The sequence below is a fragment of the Pseudophryne corroboree genome, chromosome 4 (genome assembly GCF_028390025.1).
Source record: "Pseudophryne corroboree isolate aPseCor3 chromosome 4, aPseCor3.hap2, whole genome shotgun sequence".
Classification (NCBI taxonomy): domain Eukaryota; kingdom Metazoa; phylum Chordata; class Amphibia; order Anura; family Myobatrachidae; genus Pseudophryne; species Pseudophryne corroboree.
Window position 1 is genome coordinate 197,940,797 of NC_086447.1, and position 14,998 is coordinate 197,955,794.

At 37.1% G+C, this 14,998-nt stretch overlaps 14 non-coding genes across 14 annotated transcripts; all 14 read right to left on the minus strand.

Moving 5' to 3' along the window:
• Positions 1-78: 78 nt before the first annotated feature.
• On the minus strand, positions 79-151 carry TRNAF-GAA (transfer RNA phenylalanine (anticodon GAA)). Its single transcript has one exon. It is a non-coding gene; the product is annotated as a tRNA-Phe (tRNA).
• Positions 152-961: 810 nt separating this feature from the next.
• On the minus strand, positions 962-1,034 carry TRNAF-GAA (transfer RNA phenylalanine (anticodon GAA)). Its single transcript has one exon. It is a non-coding gene; the product is annotated as a tRNA-Phe (tRNA).
• Positions 1,035-2,720: 1,686 nt separating this feature from the next.
• Positions 2,721-2,793, minus strand: TRNAF-GAA (transfer RNA phenylalanine (anticodon GAA)). The gene has a single exon. It is a non-coding gene; the product is annotated as a tRNA-Phe (tRNA).
• Positions 2,794-3,607: 814 nt separating this feature from the next.
• TRNAF-GAA (transfer RNA phenylalanine (anticodon GAA)) lies at positions 3,608-3,680 on the minus strand. The gene has a single exon. It is a non-coding gene; the product is annotated as a tRNA-Phe (tRNA).
• An 809-nt stretch (positions 3,681-4,489) lies between these two features.
• TRNAF-GAA (transfer RNA phenylalanine (anticodon GAA)) lies at positions 4,490-4,562 on the minus strand. The gene has a single exon. It is a non-coding gene; the product is annotated as a tRNA-Phe (tRNA).
• A 1,686-nt stretch (positions 4,563-6,248) lies between these two features.
• TRNAF-GAA (transfer RNA phenylalanine (anticodon GAA)) lies at positions 6,249-6,321 on the minus strand. The gene has a single exon. It is a non-coding gene; the product is annotated as a tRNA-Phe (tRNA).
• Positions 6,322-7,135: 814 nt separating this feature from the next.
• TRNAF-GAA (transfer RNA phenylalanine (anticodon GAA)) lies at positions 7,136-7,208 on the minus strand. The gene has a single exon. It is a non-coding gene; the product is annotated as a tRNA-Phe (tRNA).
• Positions 7,209-8,017: 809 nt separating this feature from the next.
• Positions 8,018-8,090, minus strand: TRNAF-GAA (transfer RNA phenylalanine (anticodon GAA)). Its single transcript has one exon. It is a non-coding gene; the product is annotated as a tRNA-Phe (tRNA).
• An 811-nt stretch (positions 8,091-8,901) lies between these two features.
• Positions 8,902-8,974, minus strand: TRNAF-GAA (transfer RNA phenylalanine (anticodon GAA)). Its single transcript has one exon. It is a non-coding gene; the product is annotated as a tRNA-Phe (tRNA).
• An 814-nt stretch (positions 8,975-9,788) lies between these two features.
• TRNAF-GAA (transfer RNA phenylalanine (anticodon GAA)) lies at positions 9,789-9,861 on the minus strand. Its single transcript has one exon. It is a non-coding gene; the product is annotated as a tRNA-Phe (tRNA).
• An 809-nt stretch (positions 9,862-10,670) lies between these two features.
• Positions 10,671-10,743, minus strand: TRNAF-GAA (transfer RNA phenylalanine (anticodon GAA)). Its single transcript has one exon. It is a non-coding gene; the product is annotated as a tRNA-Phe (tRNA).
• An 810-nt stretch (positions 10,744-11,553) lies between these two features.
• Positions 11,554-11,626, minus strand: TRNAF-GAA (transfer RNA phenylalanine (anticodon GAA)). The gene has a single exon. It is a non-coding gene; the product is annotated as a tRNA-Phe (tRNA).
• A 1,686-nt stretch (positions 11,627-13,312) lies between these two features.
• Positions 13,313-13,385, minus strand: TRNAF-GAA (transfer RNA phenylalanine (anticodon GAA)). The gene has a single exon. It is a non-coding gene; the product is annotated as a tRNA-Phe (tRNA).
• An 811-nt stretch (positions 13,386-14,196) lies between these two features.
• On the minus strand, positions 14,197-14,269 carry TRNAF-GAA (transfer RNA phenylalanine (anticodon GAA)). Its single transcript has one exon. It is a non-coding gene; the product is annotated as a tRNA-Phe (tRNA).
• Positions 14,270-14,998: the final 729 nt, after the last annotated feature.

Below are 14,998 nucleotides of genomic sequence, written 5' to 3' on the forward strand. Positions count from 1 at the left end.
TCTTGAAGACCAGAACCTGAACACGTCAGTTTCTGCTGCTAAATTGCTATTCTGTAACAAAAAAACAGCAACTAAATATGCCAAAACCCGGGATCGAACCAGGGACCTTTAGATCTTCAGTCTAACGCTCTCCCAACTGAGCTATTTCGGCTAATTGTGAAAGATGTTGAGCCGTATTTGGGGTTTTAGGTTGGGAAAAAAAGTGCATTAAGTGTTCTTGATGAACAACACCTGATAATGAAAGATTCTGCTGGTAAATTGCTATTCTGTAACAAAAATACAGCAACTAAACATGCCGAAACCTGGGATCAAACCAGGGACCTTTAGATCTTCAGTCTAATGCTCTCACAAAAGAGCTATTGCGGGTAAGTCTGACATTTAGAAAGTCTTTTTTGGTGTTTAAGATAAGGCAAACTGAAAGAACATCAAGTGTCCTAGAGGGCGAAACCTGAAAATGAAATTTTATGCTGCTAAATTTCTTTTTGCTGAATTGCTACTCAGTAACAAACTGCAACACCCAAACATGTGGAAACCCACGATCGTACTAGGGAATTTAAGGTCTTCAGTCTATTGCTCTCACAACTGAGCTATTTTGGCAAGCTATACTGATAAGAATGTCTTTTTTTGGAGCTAAAGATTTTGCAAACTGAAATAACATAAAATGTTTTTCAAGATCAAAAACTGAACACAACAGTTTTTGCTGCTAAATTGCTATTCAGTAGCAAAAGCAAACACCCAACCATGCTAAACCCCAGGATTGAACAAGACACCCTTAGATCTTCAGTCTAATGTTCTCACAACTGAGATATTTCGCCAAGCTCTACTAATAAGAAATTCTTTTATTGGGGCTAATAATAATGCAAACTGTAATAACATGAAAAGATCTTGAAGACCAGAACCTGAACACGGCAGTTTCTGCTGCTAAATTGCTATTCTGTAACAAAAAAACAGCAACTAAATATGCCGAAACCCGGGATCGAACCAGGGATCTTTAGATCTTCAGTCTAACACTCTCCCAACTGAGCTATTTCGGATAATTGTGAAAGATGCAAAGTCGTATTTGGGGTTTTAGGTTGGCAAAAAAAGAGCATCAAGTGTTCTTGAAGAGCAACACCTTATAATGAAAGATTCTGCTGGTAAATTGCTATTCTGTAACAAAAATACAGCAACTAAACATGCCGAAACCCGGGATAGAACCAGGGACTTATAGATCTTCAGTCTAATGCTCTCCCAAATAAGCTATTGCAGCTAAGTCTGACATTTGGAAAGTCTTTTTTGGTGTTTAAGATAAGGCAAACTGAAAGAACATCAAGTGTCCTAGAGGGCGAAACCTGAAAATAAAAGTTTCTGCTACTAAATTTCTTTTTGCTGAATTGCTACTCAGTAACAAAATGCAAACACCCAAACATGTGGAAACCCACGATCGTACTAGGGATTTTAAGGTCTTCAGTCTATTGCTCTCACAACTGAGCTATTTTGGCAAGCTATACTGATAAGAATGTCTTTTTTTGGAGCTAAAGATTTTGCAAACTGAAATAACATAAAATGTTTTTCAAGATCAAAAACTGAACACAACAGTTTTTGCTGCTAAATTGCTATTCAGTAGCAAAAGCAAACACCCAAACATGCTAAACCCCAGGATTGAACAAGACACCCCTAGATCTTCAGTCTAATGTTCTCACAACTGAGCTATTTTGCCAAGCTTTACTAATAAGAAATTATTTTATTGGGGCTAATAATAATGCAAACTGTAATAACATGAAATGATCTTGAAGACCAGAACCTGAACACGGCAGTTTCTGGTGCTAAATTGCAATTCTGTAACAAAAAAACAGCAACTAAATATGCCGAAACCCGGGATCTTTAGATCTTCAGTCTAACGCTCTCCCAACTGAGCTATTTTCGGCTAATTGTGAAAGATGTAAAGCCGTATTTGGGAATTTAGGTTGGGGAAAAAAAGAGCATTAAGTGTTCTTGATGAACAACACCTGATAATGAAAGATTCTGCTGGTAAATTGCTATTCCGTAACAAAAATACAGCAACTAAAAATGCCGAAACCTGTGATCGAACCAGGGACCTTTAGATCATCATTTTAATGCTCTCACAAAAGAGATATTGCGTGTAAGTCTGACATTTGTAAAGTCTTTTTTGGTGTTTAAGATAAGACAAACTGAAAGAACATCAAGTGTCCTAGAGGGCGAAACCTGAAAATGAAAGTTTCTGCTGCTAAATTTCTTTTTGCTGAATTGCTACTCTGTAACAAACTGCAAACACCCAAACATGTGGAATCCCACGATCGTACTAGGGATTTTAAGGTCTTCAGTCTATTGCTCTCACAACTGAGCTATTTTGGCAAGCTATACTGATAAGAATGTCTTTTTTTGGAGCTAAAGATTTTGCAAACTGAAATAACATAAAATGTTTTTCAAGATCAAAAACTGAAAACAACAGTTTTTGCTGCTAAATTGCTATTCAGTAGCAAAAGCAAACACCCAACCATGCTAAACCCCAGGATTGAACAAGACACCCTTAGATCTTCAGTCTAATGTTGTCACAACTGAGCTATTTCGCTAAGCTCTACTAATAAGAAATTATTTTATTGGGGCTAATAATAATGCAAACTGTAATAACATGAAATGTTCTTGAAAACCAGAACCTGAACACGGCAGTTTCTGTTGCTAAATTGCTATTCTGTAACAAAAAAAACAGCAACTAAATATGCCGAAACCCGGGATCGAACCAGGGACCTTTAGATCTTCAGTCTAACGCTCTCCCAACTGAGCTATTTCAGCTAATTGTGAAAGATGCTAAGCCGTATTTGGGGTTTTAGGTTGGGAAAAAAAGAGCATCAAGTGTTCTTGAAGAACAACACCTTATAATGAAAGATTCTGCTGGTAAATTGCTATTCTGTAACAAAAAAAACAGCAACTAAACATGCCGAAACCTGGGATCGAACCAGGGACCTTTAGATCTTCACTCTAATGCTCTCTTGAAAGAGCTATTGCGGGTAAGTCTGACATTTGGAAAGTATTTTTTAGTGTTTAAGATAAGGCAAACTGAAAGAACATCAAGTGTCCTAGAGGGCGAAACCTGAAAATGAAAGTTTCTGCTGCTAAATTTCTTTTTGATGAATTGCTACTCAGAAACAAACTGCAAACACCCAAACATGTGGAAACCCACGATCGTACTAGGGATTTTAAGGTCTTCAGTCTATTGCTCTCACAACTGAGCTATTTTGGCAAGATATACTGATAAGAATGTCTTTTTTTAGGAGCTAAAGATTTTGCAAACTGAAATAACATAAAATGCTATTCAAGATCAAAACCTGAACACAACAGTTTTTGCTGCTAAATTGCTATTCAGTAGCAAAAGCAAACACCCAACCATGCTAAACCCCAGGATTGAACAAGACACCCTTAGATCTTCAGTCTAATGTTGTCACAACTGAGCTATTTCGCTAAGCTCTACTAATAAGAAATTATTTTATTGGGGCTAATAATAATGCAAACTGTAATAACATGAAATGTTCTTGAAAACCAGAACCTGAACACGGCAGTTTCTGCTGCTAAATTGCTATTCTGTAACAAAAAAAAAAGCAACTAAATATGCCAAAACCCAGGATTGAACCAGGGACCTTTAGATCTTCAGTCTAACGCTCTCCCAACTGAGCTATTTCGGCTAATTGTGAAAGATGCAAGCCGTATTTGGGGTTTTAGGTTGGGGAAAAAAGAGCATCAAGTGTTCTTGATGAACAACACCTGATAATGAAAGATTCTGCTGGTAAATTGCTATTCTGTAACAAAAATACAGCAACTAAACATGCCGAAACCTGGGATCGAACCAGGGACCTTTAGATCTTCAGTCTAATGCTCTCACAAAAGAGCTATTGCGGGTAAGTCTGACATTTAGAAAGTCTTTTTTGGTGTTTAAGATAAGGCAAACTGAAAGAACATCAAGTGTCCTAGAGGGCGAAACCTGAAAATGAAAGTTTATGCTGCTAAATTTCTTTTTGCTGAATTGCTACTCAGTAACAAACTGCAACACCCAAACATGTGGAAACCCACGATCATACTAGGGAATTTAAGGTCTTCAGTCTATTGCTCTCACAACTGAGCTATTTTGGCAAGCTATACTGATAAGAATGTCTTTTTTTGGAGCTAAAGATTTTGCAAACTGAAATAACATAAAATGTTTTTCAAGATCAAAAACTGAACACAACAGTTTTTGCTGCTAAATTGCTATTCAGTAGCAAAAGCAAACACCCAACCATGCTAAACCCCAGGATTGAACAAGACACCCTTAGATCTTCAGTCTAATGTTCACAAAACTGAGATATTTCGCCAAGCTCTACTAATAAGAAATTCTTTTATTGGGGCTAATAATAATGCAAACTGTAATAACATGAAAAGATCTTGAAGACCAGAACCTGAACACGGCAGTTTCTGCTGCTAAATTGCTATTCTGTAACAAAAAAACAGCAACTAAATATGCCGAAACCCGGGATCGAACCAGGGATCTTTAGATCTTCAGTCTAACACTCTCCCAACTGAGCAATTTCGGATAATTGTGAAAGATGCAAAGTCGTATTTGGGGTTTTAGGTTGGCAAAAAAAGAGCATCAAGTGTTCTTGAAGAGCAACACCTTATAATGAAAGATTCTGCTGGTAAATTGCTATTCTGTAACAAAAATACAGCAACTAAACATACCGAAACCCGGGATAGAACCAGGGACTTATAGATCTTCAGTCTAATGCTCTCCCAAATAAGCTATTGCAGCTAAGTCTGACATTTGGAAAGTCTTTTTTGGTGTTTAAGATAAGGCAAACTGAAAGAACATCAAGTGTCCTAGAGGGCGAAACCTGAAAATAAAAGTTTCTGCTACTAAATTTCTTTTTGCTGAATTGCTACTCAGTAACAAAATGCAAACACCCAAACATGTGGAAACCCACGATCGTACTAGGGATTTTAAGGTCTTCAGTCTATTGCTCTCACAACTGAGCTATTTTGGCAAGCTATACTGATAAGAATGTCTTTTTTTGGAGCTAAAGATTTTGCAAACTGAAATAACATAAAATGTTTTTCAAGATCAAAAACTGAACACAACAGTTTTTGCTGCTAAATTGCTATTCAGTAGCAAAAGCAAACACCCAAACATGCTAAACCCCAGGATTGAACAAGACACCCCTAGATCTTCAGTCTAATGTTCTCACAACTGAGCTATTTTGCCAAGCTTTACTAATAAGAAATTATTTTATTGGGGCTAATAATAATGCAAACTGTAATAACATGAAATGATCTTGAAGACCAGAACCTGAACACGGCAGTTTCTGGTGCTAAATTGCAATTCTGTAACAAAAAAACAGCAACTAAATATGCCGAAACCCGGGATCTTTAGATCTTCAGTCTAACGCTCTCCCAACTGAGCTATTTTCGGCTAATTGTGAAAGATGTAAAGCCGTATTTGGGAATTTAGGTTGGGGAAAAAAAGAGCATTAAGTGTTCTTGATGAACAACACCTGATAATGAAAGATTCTGCTGGTAAATTGCTATTCCGTAACAAAAATACAGCAACTAAAAATGCCGAAACCTGTGATCGAACCAGGGACCTTTAGATCATCATTTTAATGCTCTCACAAAAGAGATATTGCGTGTAAGTCTGACATTTGTAAAGTCTTTTTTGGTGTTTAAGATAAGACAAACTGAAAGAACATCAAGTGTCCTAGAGGGCGAAACCTGAAAATGAAAGTTTCTGCTGCTAAATTTCTTTTTGCTGAATTGCTACTCTGTAACAAACTGCAAACACCCAAACATGTGGAATCCCACGATCGTACTAGGGATTTTAAGGTCTTCAGTCTATTGCTCTCACAACTGAGCTATTTTGGCAAGCTATACTGATAAGAATGTCTTTTTTTGGAGCTAAAGATTTTGCAAACTGAAATAACATAAAATGTTTTTCAAGATCAAAAACTGAAAACAACAGTTTTTGCCGCTAAATTGCTATTCAGTAGCAAAAGCAAACACCCAACCATGCTAAACCCCAGGATTGAACAAGACACCCTTAGATCTTCAGTCTAATGTTGTCACAACTGAGCTATTTCGCTAAGCTCTACTAATAAGAAATTATTTTATTGGGGCTAATAATAATGCAAACTGTAATAACATGAAATGTTCTTGAAAACCAGAACCTGAACACGGCAGTTTCTGTTGCTAAATTGCTATTCTGTAACAAAAAAAACAGCAACTAAATATGCCGAAACCCGGGATCGAACCAGGGACCTTTAGATCTTCAGTCTAACGCTCTCCCAACTGAGCTATTTCAGCTAATTGTGAAAGATGCTAAGCCGTATTTGGGGTTTTAGGTTGGGAAAAAAAGAGCATCAAGTGTTCTTGAAGAACAACACCTTATAATGAAAGATTCTGCTGGTAAATTGCTATTCTGTAACAAAAAAAACAGCAACTAAACATGCCGAAACCTGGGATCGAACCAGGGACCTTTAGATCTTCACTCTAATGCTCTCTTGAAAGAGCTATTGCGGGTAAGTCTGACATTTGGAAAGTATTTTTTAGTGTTTAAGATAAGGCAAACTGAAAGAACATCAAGTGTCCTAGAGGGCGAAACCTGAAAATGAAAGTTTCTGCTGCTAAATTTCTTTTTGATGAATTGCTACTCAGAAACAAACTGCAAACACCCAAACATGTGGAAACCCACGATCGTACTAGGGATTTTAAGGTCTTCAGTCTATTGCTCTCACAACTGAGCTATTTTGGCAAGATATACTGATAAGAATGTCTTTTTTTAGGAGCTAAAGATTTTGCAAACTGAAATAACATAAAATGCTATTCAAGATCAAAACCTGAACACAACAGTTTTTGCTGCTAAATTGCTATTCAGTAGCAAAAGCAAACACCCAACCATGCTAAACCCCAGGATTGAACAAGACACCCTTAGATCTTCAGTCTAATGTTGTCACAACTGAGCTATTTCGCTAAGCTCTACTAATAAGAAATTATTTTATTGGGGCTAATAATAATGCAAACTGTAATAACATGAAATGTTCTTGAAAACCAGAACCTGAACACGGCAGTTTCTGCTGCTAAATTGCTATTCTGTAACAAAAAAAAAAGCAACTAAATATGCCAAAACCCAGGATTGAACCAGGGACCTTTAGATCTTCAGTCTAACGCTCTCCCAACTGAGCTATTTCGGCTAATTGTGAAAGATGCAAGCCGTATTTGGGGTTTTAGGTTGGGGAAAAAAGAGCATCAAGTGTTCTTGATGAACAACACCTGATAATGAAAGATTCTGCTGGTAAATTGCTATTCTGTAACAAAAATACAGCAACTAAACATGCCGAAACCTGGGATCGAACCAGGGACCTTTAGATCTTCAGTCTAATGCTCTCACAAAAGAGCTATTGCGGGTAAGTCTGACATTTAGAAAGTCTTTTTTGGTGTTTAAGATAAGGCAAACTGAAAGAACATCAAGTGTCCTAGAGGGCGAAACCTGAAAATGAAAGTTTATGCTGCTAAATTTCTTTTTGCTGAATTGCTACTCAGTAACAAACTGCAACACCCAAACATGTGGAAACCCACGATCATACTAGGGAATTTAAGGTCTTCAGTCTATTGCTCTCACAACTGAGCTATTTTGGCAAGCTATACTGATAAGAATGTCTTTTTTTGGAGCTAAAGATTTTGCAAACTGAAATAACATAAAATGTTTTTCAAGATCAAAAACTGAACACAACAGTTTTTGCTGCTAAATTGCTATTCAGTAGCAAAAGCAAACACCCAACCATGCTAAACCCCAGGATTGAACAAGACACCCTTAGATCTTCAGTCTAATGTTCACAAAACTGAGATATTTCGCCAAGCTCTACTAATAAGAAATTATTTTATTGGGGCTAATAATAATGCAAACTGTGATAACATGAAATGATCTTGAAGACCAGAACCTGAACACGTCAGTTTCTGCTGCTAAATTGCTATTCTGTAACAAAAAAACAGCAACTAAATATGCCGAAACCCGGGATCGAACCAGGGACCTTTAGATCTTCAGTCTAACGCTCTCCCAACTGAGCTATTTCGGCTAATTGTGAAAGATGTTGAGCCGTATTTGGGGTTTTAGGTTGGGAAAAAAAGTGCATTAAGTGTTCTTGATGAACAACACCTGATAATGAAAGATTCTGCTGGTAAATTGCTATTCTGTAACAAAAATAAAGCAACTGAACATGCCGAAACCTGGGATCAAACCAGGGACCTTTAGATCTTCAGTCTAATGCTCTCACAAAAGAGCTATTGCGGGTAAGTCTGACATTTAGAAAGTCTTTTTTGGTGTTTAAGATAAGGCAAACTGAAAGAACATCAAGTGTCCTAGAGGGCGAAACCTGAAAATGAAAGTTTATGCTGCTAAATTTCTTTTTGCTGAATTGCTACTCAGTAACAAACTGCAACACCCAAACATGTGGAAACCCACGATCGTACTAGGGAATTTAAGGTCTTCAGTCTATTGCTCTCACAACTGAGCTATTTTGGCAAGCTATACTGATAAGAATGTCTTTTTTTGGAGCTAAAGATTTTGCAAACTGAAATAACATAAAATGTTTTTCAAGATCAAAAACTGAACACAACAGTTTTTGCTGCTAAATTGCTATTCAGTAGCAAAAGCAAACACCCAACCATGCTAAACCCCAGGATTGAACAAGACACCCTTAGATCTTCAGTCTAAAGTTGTCACAACTGAGCTATTTCGCTAAGCTCTACTAATAAGAAATTATTTTATTGGGGCTAATAATAATGCAAACTGTAATAACATGAAATGTTCTTGAAAACCAGAACCTGAACACGGCAGTTTCTGTTGCTAAATTGCTATTCTGTAACAAAAAAAACAGCAACTAAATATGCCGAAACCCGGGATCGAACCAGGGACCTTTAGATCTTCAGTCTAACGCTCTCCCAACTGAGCTATTTCGGCTAATTGTGAAAGATGCTAAGCCGTATTTGGGGTTTTAGGTTGGGAAAAAAAGAGCATCAAGTGTTCTTGAAGAACAACACCTTATAATGAAAGATTCTGCTGGTAAATTGCTATTCTGTAACAAAAAAAACAGCAACTTAACATGTCGAAACCTGGGATCGAACCAGGGACCTTTAGATCTTCACTCTAATGCTCTCTTAAAAGAGCTATTGCGGGTAAGTCTGACATTTGGAAAGTATTTTTTAGTGTTTAAGATAAGGCAAACTGAAAGAACATCAAGTGTCCTAGAGGGCGAAACCTGAAAATGAAAGTTTCTGCTGCTAAATTTCTTTTTGATGAATTGCTACTCAGAAACAAACTGCAAACACCCAAACATGTGGAAACCCACGATCGTACTAGGGATTTTAAGGTCTTCAGTCTATTGCTCTCACAACTGAGCTATTTTGGCAAGATATACTGATAAGAATGTCTTTTTTTAGGAGCTAAAGATTTTGCAAACTGAAATAACATAAAATGCTTTTCAAGATCAAAACCTGAACACAACAGTTTTTGCTGCTAAATTGCTATTCAGTAGCAAAAGCAAACACCCAACCATGCTAAACCCCAGGATTGAACAAGACACCCTTAGATCTTCAGTCTAATGTTGTCACAACTGAGCTATTTCGCTAAGCTCTACTAATAAGAAATTATTTTATTGGGGCTAATAATAATGCAAACTGTAATAACATGAAATGTTCTTGAAAACCAGAACCTGAACACGGCAGTTTCTGCTGCTAAATTGCTATTCTGTAACAAAAAAAAAAGCAACTAAATATGCCAAAACCCAGGATTGAACCAGGGACCTTTAGATCTTCAGTCTAACGCTCTCCCAACTGAGCTATTTCGGCTAATTGTGAAAGATGCAAGCCGTATTTGGGGTTTTAGGTTGGGGAAAAAAGAGCATCAAGTGTTCTTGATGAACAACACCTGATAATGAAAGATTCTGCTGGTAAATTGCTATTCTGTAACAAAAATACAGCAACTAAACATGCCGAAACCTGGGATCGAACCAGGGACCTTTAGATCTTCAGTCTAATGCTCTCACAAAAGAGCTATTGCGGGTAAGTCTGACATTTAGAAAGTCTTTTTTGGTGTTTAAGATAAGGCAAACTGAAAGAACATCAAGTGTCCTAGAGGGCGAAACCTGAAAATGAAAGTTTATGCTGCTAAATTTCTTTTTGCTGAATTGCTACTCAGTAACAAACTGCAACACCCAAACATGTGGAAACCCACGATCATACTAGGGAATTTAAGGTCTTCAGTCTATTGCTCTCACAACTGAGCTATTTTGGCAAGCTATACTGATAAGAATGTCTTTTTTTGGAGCTAAAGATTTTGCAAACTGAAATAACATAAAATGTTTTTCAAGATCAAAAACTGAACACAACAGTTTTTGCTGCTAAATTGCTATTCAGTAGCAAAAGCAAACACCCAACCATGCTAAACCCCAGGATTGAACAAGACACCCTTAGATCTTCAGTCTAATGTTCACACAACTGATATATTTCGCCAAGCTCTACTAATAAGAAATTCTTTTATTGGGGCTAATAATAATGCAAACTGTGATAACATGAAATGATCTTGAAGACCAGAACCTGAACACGTCAGTTTCTGCTGCTAAATTGCTATTCTGTAACAAAAAAACAGCAACTAAATATGCCGAAACCCGGGATCGAACCAGGGACCTTTAGATCTTCAGTCTAACGCTCTCCCAACTGAGCTATTTCGGCTAATTGTGAAAGATGTTGAGCCGTATTTGGGGTTTTAGGTTGGGAAAAAAAGTGCATTAAGTGTTCTTGATGAACAACACCTGATAATGAAAGATTCTGCTGGTAAATTGCTATTCTGTAACAAAAATACAGCAACTAAACATGCCGAAACCTGGGATCAAACCAGGGACCTTTAGATCTTCAGTCTAATGCTCTCACAAAAGAGCTATTGCGGGTAAGTCTGACATTTAGAAAGTCTTTTTTGGTGTTTAAGATAAGGCAAACTGAAAGAACATCAAGTGTCCTAGAGGGCGAAACCTGAAAATGAAATTTTATGCTGCTAAATTTCTTTTTGCTGAATTGCTACTCAGTAACAAACTGCAACACCCAAACATGTGGAAACCCACGATCGTACTAGGGAATTTAAGGTCTTCAGTCTATTGCTCTCACAACTGAGCTATTTTGGCAAGCTATACTGATAAGAATGTCTTTTTTTGGAGCTAAAGATTTTGCAAACTGAAATAACATAAAATGTTTTTCAAGATCAAAAACTGAACACAACAGTTTTTGCTGCTAAATTGCTATTCAGTAGCAAAAGCAAATACCCAACCATGCTAAACCCCAGGATTGAACAAGACACCCTTAGATCTTCAGTCTAATGTTCTCACAACTGAGATATTTCGCCAAGCTCTACTAATAAGAAATTCTTTTATTGGGGCTAATAATAATGCAAACTGTAATAACATGAAAAGATCTTGAAGACCAGAACCTGAACACGGCAGTTTCTGCTGCTAAATTGCTATTCTGTAACAAAAAAACAGCAACTAAATATGCCGAAACCCGGGATCGAACCAGGGATCTTTAGATCTTCAGTCTAACACTCTCCCAACTGAGCTATTTCGGATAATTGTGAAAGATGCAAAGTCGTATTTGGGGTTTTAGGTTGGCAAAAAAAGAGCATCAAGTGTTCTTGAAGAGCAACACCTTATAATGAAAGATTCTGCTGGTAAATTGCTATTCTGTAACAAAAATACAGCAACTAAACATGCCGAAACCCGGGATAGAACCAGGGACTTATAGATCTTCAGTCTAATGCTCTCCCAAATAAGCTATTGCAGCTAAGTCTGACATTTGGAAAGTCTTTTTTGGTGTTTAAGATAAGGCAAACTGAAAGAACATCAAGTGTCCTAGAGGGCGAAACCTGAAAATAAAAGTTTCTGCTACTAAATTTCTTTTTGCTGAATTGCTACTCAGTAACAAAATGCAAACACCCAAACATGTGGAAACCCACGATCGTACTAGGGATTTTAAGGTCTTCAGTCTATTGCTCTCACAACTGAGCTATTTTGGCAAGCTATACTGATAAGAATGTCTTTTTTTGGAGCTAAAGATTTTGCAAACTGAAATAACATAAAATGTTTTTCAAGATCAAAAACTGAACACAACAGTTTTTGCTGCTAAATTGCTATTCAGTAGCAAAAGCAAACACCCAAACATGCTAAACCCCAGGATTGAACAAGACACCCCTAGATCTTCAGTCTAATGTTCTCACAACTGAGCTATTTTGCCAAGCTTTACTAATAAGAAATTATTTTATTGGGGCTAATAATAATGCAAACTGTAATAACATGAAATGATCTTGAAGACCAGAACCTGAACACGGCAGTTTCTGGTGCTAAATTGCAATTCTGTAACAAAAAAACAGCAACTAAATATGCCGAAACCCGGGATCTTTAGATCTTCAGTCTAACGCTCTCCCAACTGAGCTATTTTCGGCTAATTGTGAAAGATGTAAAGCCGTATTTGGGAATTTAGGTTGGGGAAAAAAAGAGCATTAAGTGTTCTTGATGAAAAACACCTGATAATGAAAGATTCTGCTGGTAAATTGCTATTCCGTAACAAAAATACAGCAACTAAAAATGCCGAAACCTGTGATCGAACCAGGGACCTTTAGATCATCATTTTAATGCTCTCACAAAAGAGATATTGCGTGTAAGTCTGACATTTGTAAAGTCTTTTTTGGTGTTTAAGATAAGACAAACTGAAAGAACATCAAGTGTCCTAGAGGGCGAAACCTGAAAATGAAAGTTTCTGCTGCTAAATTTCTTTTTGCTGAATTGCTACTCTGTAACAAACTGCAAACACCCAAACATGTGGAATCCCACGATCGTACTAGGGATTTTAAGGTCTTCAGTCTATTGCTCTCACAACTGAGCTATTTTGGCAAGCTATACTGATAAGAATGTCTTTTTTTGGAGCTAAAGATTTTGCAAACTGAAATAACATAAAATGTTTTTCAAGATCAAAAACTGAAAACAACAGTTTTTGCTGCTAAATTGCTATTCAGTAGCAAAAGCAAACACCCAACCATGCTAAACCCCAGGATTGAACAAGACACCCTTAGATCTTCAGTCTAATGTTGTCACAACTGAGCTATTTCGCCAAGCTCTACTAATAAGAAATTATTTTATTGGGGCTAATAATAATGCAAACTGTAATAACATGAAATGTTCTTGAAAACCAGAACCTGAACACGGCAGTTTCTGCTGCTAAATTGCTATTCTGTAACAAAAAAAACAGCAACAAAATATGCTGAAACCCGGGATTGAACCAGGGACCTTAAGATCTTCAGTCTAACGCTCTCCCAACTGAGCTATTTCGGCTAATTGTGAAAGATGTGAAGTCATATTTAGGGTTTTAGGTTGGGGAAAAAAAGAGCATTAAGTGTTCTTGATGAACAACACCTGATAATGAAAGATTCTGCTGGTAAATTGCTATTCTGTAACAAAAATACTGCAACTAAACATGCCGAAACCTGGGATCGAACCAGGGACCTTTAGATCTTCAGTCTAATGCTCTCACAAAAGAGCTATTGCGGGTAAGTCTGACATATAAAAAGTCTTTTTTGGTGTTTAAGATAAGGCAAACTGAAAGAACATCAAGTGTCCTAGAGGGCGAAACCTGAAAATGAAAGTTTATGCTGCTAAATTTCTTTTTGCTGAATTGCTACTCAGTAACAAACTGCAACACCCAAACATGTGGAAACCCACGATCGTACTAGGGAATTTAAGGTCTTCAGTCTATTGCTCTCACAACTGAGCTATTTTGGCAAGCTATACTGATAAGAATGTATTTTTTTGGAGCTAAAGATTTTGCAAACTGAAATAACATAAAATGTTTTTCAAGATCAAAAACTGAACACAACAGTTTTTGCTGCTAAATTGCTATTCAGTAGCAAAAGCAAACACCCAACCATGCTAAACCCCAGGATTGAACAAGACACCCTTAGATCTTCAGTCTAATGTTCTCACAACTGAGATATTTCGCCAAGCTCTACTAATAAGAAATTCTTTTATTGGGGCTAATAATAATGCAAACTGTGATAACATGAAATGATCTTGAAGACCAGAACATGAACACGTCAGTTTCTGCTGCTAAATTGCTATTCTGTAACAAAAAAACAGCAACTAAATATGCCAAAACCCGGGATCGAACCAAGGACCTTTAGATCTTCAGTCTAACGCTCTCCCAACTGAGCTATTTCGGCTAATTGTGAAAGATGTTAAGCCGTATTTGGGGTTTTAGGTTGGGAAAAAAAGTGCATTAAGTGTTCTTGATGAACAACACCTGATAATGAAAGATTCTGCTGGTAAATTGCTATTCTGTAACAAAAATACAGCAACTAAACATGCCGAAAACTGGGATGAAACCAGGGACCTTTAGATCTTCAGTCTAATGCTCTCACAAAAGAGCTATTGCGGGTAAGTCTGACATTTAGAAAGTCTTTTTTGGTGTTTAAGATAAGGCAAACTGAAAGAACATCAAGTGTCCTATAAGGCAAACTGAAAGAACATCAAGTGTCCTAGAGGGCGAAACCTGAAAATGAAAGTTTCTGCTGCTAAATTTCTTTTTGCTGAATTGCTACTCAGTAACAAACTGCAAACACCCAAACATGTGGAATCCCACGATCGTACTAGGGATTTTAAGGTCTTCAGTCTATTGCTCTCACAACTGAGCTATTTTGGCAAGCTATACTGATAAGAATGTCTTTTTTTAGGAGCTAAAGATTTTGCAAACTGAAATAACATAAAATGCTTTTCAACATCAAAACCTGAACACAACAGTTTTTGCTGCTAAATTGCTATTCAGTAGCAAAAGCAAACACCCAACCATGCTAAACCCCAGGATTGAACAAGACACCCTTAGATCTTCAGTCTAATGATGTCACAACTGAGCTATTTCGCCAAGCTCTACTAATAAGACATTATTTTATTGG